Genomic DNA, 5383 nt, shown 5'->3' on the forward strand with positions numbered 1-5383 from the left:
CTCCTCTTCCCCCCTCTACTCCCGTTGTCGGATCTAGCCGCGCCCGCGCTCGCGGTGAGCGCGCGCTCCCCGCGCCCCCGAGCATCGCTCACATTCGTCGTTCGGCACCACGCACTTGCTTGCATTTGCCACTGACGTCCCGTGCCCCGCGCGCCTGCCTCTGGCTGCCACAGCCACCGTGCCTCGCCCGTCCGCCTACGCCGCGTTGTCGCTCGCCGGCACACGCGCGCCCATGGCTCCGGTCCCCTCCGTCCCGCCGCCCTGTTCCGGCCGGCGCTCGGGTGCCCTTGACCGTCGGCGCCCGCGGCCGGCTCTGGCGCGTCGTCTGGGCGGGTTATGCCCGCACAGCATGGCTCCGCCCCGTTTGGCTAGCGCCCACACCAGCACGCCCCGCCGCCCGTTACCGGTAACGCCATCGCCCGCTAAAGACCCCCCTGTGACAATGACAGATGGGGCCCACGCCCCAGAACGAAAATTTAAAAAAAGGTTTTTTATATTAATAATAATAATAATAAAGATAAATTTAACTAATTAATTAATTAATTAAGTTAATTAATCCTATTTAATTAGTCTAATTAACCTCTTAGTTTAACTAAACAGAAATTAGTTTAACCTAAACCCTAATCAACCTATCAGTGTATGACAGGTGGGTCCCACTGGACCCACCTGTCAGTTTAACCAGTCAACACCTCTGTTGACTGCTGATGTCATGCTGACGTCATGATGATGTCAACAAACACTATTCTGGATAATGTTGAATTAAATAAATTCTAAAAATGATTTAAAACTTTAGAAAATCATATAAAATAAACCGTAGCTCAGATGGAAAAACTTTGTACATGAAAGTTGCTCAGAACAACGAGACGAACCCGGGTACGCAGCCCGTTCGTCCACCACACACCCCTAACATATCAAACCCGCAACTTTCCCCCTCCGGTTCATCAGTCAGAAAACACGAAACACCGGGAATACTTTCCCGGATGTTTTCCCCCCTTCACCGGTATCACCTACTACCGCGTTAGGGCACACCGAACACCGCGTATTGTCTTGTTACGCTTTGTGATGCTTTGATTGCTCTGTTATTTATTGTGTTCCCTCTCTGTTACTTCTTTCCGATAGACCCCGAGACTGCCGGCGACCCCCAGTTCGACTATGGTGTTGGTGACTCGTCCTTCTTGCCAGAGCAACTAGGCAAGCCCCCCCCTTGATCACCAGATATCGCCTATTCTTCTTTATACTGCTTGCATTAGAGTAGTGTAGCATGTTACTGCTTTCCGTTAATCCTATTCTGATGCATAGCCTGTCATTGTTGCTACAGTCATTGATACCTTACCCGCAATCCTAAATGCTTAGTATAGGATGCTAGTTTATCATCATTGGCCCTACATTCTTGTCAGTCTGCCTTGCTATACTATTGGGCCATGATCACTCGGGAGGTGATCACGGGTATATACTATACATACGTACATACTATACAGATGGTGACTAAAGTCGGGTCAGCTCGATAAGTACCCGCAAGTGATTATGATGAGGGGGCTGAAAGGATAGGTGGCTCCATCCCGATAGAGGTGGGCCTGGGTTCCCGACGGCCCCCGACTGTTACTTTGTGGCGGAACGACAGGGTAGGTTGAGACCACCTAGGAGACAGGTGGGCCTGGCCCTGGTCGGCGTTCACGGATACTTAACACGCTTAACGAGATCTTGGTATTTGATCTGAGTCTGGCCATTTGGTCTATACGCACTAACCATCTACGTGGGAGTAGTTATGGGTATCCCGGCGTCGTGGTATCAGCCGAAGCACTTCAGACGTCAGCGACTGAGCGGCGCGCGCCGGATTGGACTGGAACACCACTAGGCTAGGTCTGCTTCCGGCCGCCCACGCAACGTGCAGGTGTGCTCAGGGCGATGGTCCCAGACCCCTGTGCGCTTAGGTTTAGACCGGCGTGCTGGCCTCTCTGTTGTGCCTAGGTGGGGCTGCGACGTGTTGATCTTCCGCGGCCGGGCATGACCCAGGAAAGTGTGTCCGGCCAAATGGGATCGAGCGTGTTGGGTTATGTGGTGCACCCCTGCAGGGAAGTTAATCTATTCGAATAGCCGTGATCTTCGGTAATAGGACGACTTGGAGTTGTACCTTGACCTTATGACAACTAGAACCAGATACTTAATAAAACACACCCTTCCAAGTGCCAGATACAACCCGGTGATCGCTTTTCCACAGGGCGACGAGGGGAGGATCGCCGGGTAGGATTATGCTATGCGATTTTATTGGAGATGCTACTTGGAGATGCTACTTGGAGGACTTCAATCTACTCTCTTCTACATGCTGCAAGACGGAGGCTGCCAGAAGCATAGTCTTCGACAGGATTAGCTATCCCCCTCTTATTCTGGCATTCTGCAGTTCAGTCCACCGATATGGCCCTTTACACATATACCCATGCATATGTAGTGTAGCTCCTTGCTTGCGAGTACTTTGGATGAGTACTCACGGTTACTTTTCTCCCTCTTTTCCCCTTTCCCTTCTACCTGGTTGTCGCAACCAGATGCTGGAGCCTTGGAGCCAGACGCCACCATCGACGATGATTCCTACTACACTGGAGGTGCCTACTACTACGTGCAGGCCGCTGACGACAACCAAGAGTAGTTAGGAGGATCCCAGGCAGGAGGCCTGCGCCTCTTTCGATCTGTATCCCAGTTTGTGCTAGCCATCTTATGGCAACTTGTTTAAATTATATATGTACTCAGATATTGTTGCTTCCACTGACTCGTCTATGATCGAGCACTTGTATTCGAGCCCTCGAGGCCCCTGGCTTGTATTATCATGCTTGTATGACTTATTTATGTTTTAGAGTTGTGTTGTGATATCTTCCCGTGAGTCCCTGATCTTGATCGTACACATTTGCGTGCATGATTAGTGTACGATTGAATCGGGCGCGTCACAAGGTGGTATCAGAGTCGACTGCCTGTAGGAATCCCCCTTCCACACTCCTTGGCCTAAGTCGAGTCTAGACATTGCAAAACTTTTACTAACATGGCTGTGTGCCTTACGGGCCCACGTCGCCATTGGGTGGTATTAGGATCTTTTATTCCTCGACCTATACTCTGGGACTCTAATCTCTCCTCTATTCGGGTTAAATAATTTTACTAAATCTGACTCTAGGTTCTCGTAACTACTTTCTCCCGCAGAGCCCATTATCACAAATGATCGCCTAGTGCGCCAGAAGATTTTGAAGATATTATACGATGTTCTCCCGGGACACTTGTGGCCATCGCTTTTGCAAATTCCCTACCACTGTTATATCCTTATGGATAACTGCATACATCTGCCATTCTTACATTCAATCCCATTGATCTTTTTATTACAAGGTGCAATGAACTTCTCTTCGTTGTTTCGAGAATCCTTTGAGCTTACTGCTTTGCAGTTCTTTGCCACCTAAATACCCCTACGGATAATTTCTCGCACTTATCGAGTATCCATTCTTTCCCAGTTGATTCATGTATTTCACAACTGTCTTTGAAATACCATTCGATCTTCCGAAAATCCTGAGCAACCTATTGCTCTTGAAATTCTTGCTTGCTTGCATTATGGTTAATCCCAAAAGTCTTGTAATCTTATTGGCATCCCTTGTTATTATCATTTTGAGTCTGTTGATTCAATATGTTGCGAACGCTCGCAATCCTCAGCCAGATTCTAGAATTCATCCTTCTGACCCAGACGTCATTTGGATATGAGCTGGCTCTTGACCAATCAATGCCTTGATCGGTTGTGCTTTTAAGTCTATTGAACTTATTCATTTTTGATCAGAACATTTGCTTTTGATCCCTTGATTTGGAAATCATAAATTCCTTTGCAATTGAGCCTTGAATTAGTCAGTTGTTCCTATACCCCCATGCCTTTGCATTGTTTCTTCTTCTGATTGTGTGTCGATGCTCACATCAGCTCCGCTATGGACCGTCGGATCCTTTGTTGTAATATCATCCGACAGTGTCCTTCGTATACAAAAACCTCGAGAAGATCTTTCCTTGATACATAATGCATTCGGTAAATTGTATCCTCTCCTTTCGTCACCCATGCTCTACTATCGAGCTTGTGTTAATTACTATTGAAGTTTGTGGTATATGTTCCTAAGATGCCCTGATGGGTTGAACCTACGCGTTCCCTAATCCATGTGAACCCAAAAGATTTCACGAGTCATACTTATCTGGTATTGCACCAGGTAAAACTTTTAAGAACTAATGTCATTTTTGAAATACGAGAGGTGAATGGAAGGTTATGCATTGACGAAGTGGGAGTCGACCTTGAACCTTTGTGTTCATGCCTATGGACACGGTGTAGATCCTATCATGGAAGCTTCTTGCAATAATAACTATTTCCGTGAAAATATCATCTGGATCTGTGAATTGATCCTTTGCAATCGTGGTTCCGACTATAATTTCTTCCTTTGATTCCATTTCTCAGACAAGTAAAAGCGCTTGTCTTCTATAGATCAATACACCTCACTTCAACCTTTAATTTGATATGCGTTCGAGTATTATCTCCCTGGTATCTCGAGGATATCATGCCATTGCACTACATCTTACGAATTTGTGCCGGAGTATTAACTTTCCATATCATAGTCACTCCATGAGTTTTGGGTTGTAGTCAACCGAGAACACCGAATAGTGAATCGAGTCCGCACTGCGATTCGACAAATCTTATTAATCTTCATTGCTTACGAGTTTAATACTCCACCATGTCATTCCTAGCCTTATCGGCTACATCATTATCGTGCTAAATTTAACTGTGCTATCTGGTTCTTCCCGAAGCACAAATTTTGACGGAGAGCTAATCTTACGTCGATCTTCCTCGTCATATCGTTTCTCCTTGAACAACAATATTGATTTCAAGTTTGTGTCGTACCCATGGTTCCAATAACCTTTCGCTTCATCATTCCATCAACTTGATGTCATCGCCAATCGATTACATCTTCATGAGATCTCTCAAAAAATGTGTCGTGATCATCATCAGCATTCTGAGCTCTTCCAAGATATCTATCGAATTCTTAATGAGAAATACCCTCCTTGCCCTCGATGATTTTTATTATCATCGACGACACCCTTGACTTCCTTCCATCGCGAACTTGTCCACATTATGAATGCAAATTTCTCTCCAGCTAGTGTTGTGTTCTGCCTTGAACTATTGCTGTCTTTTATGTCGAGAATGTTGTGGGGATTGCTCCACCTCTTAGAGATTCTCGGTATGATGATACTTCTCGCCATCTTCGTTCATTCCTTGGTCCCCGTGTTGTTTTTAACCGGAATACCGACAATTGAGCTATGACGCGTGAATTCAAAACTTCTAGCAACCCTATTGCTTGAAGTGAATGGGCGATAGTTTCATTCTAAG

The sequence above is a fragment of the Triticum aestivum genome, chromosome 4B (assembly GCF_018294505.1).
Source record: "Triticum aestivum cultivar Chinese Spring chromosome 4B, IWGSC CS RefSeq v2.1, whole genome shotgun sequence".
NCBI lineage: Eukaryota > Viridiplantae > Streptophyta > Magnoliopsida > Poales > Poaceae > Triticum > Triticum aestivum.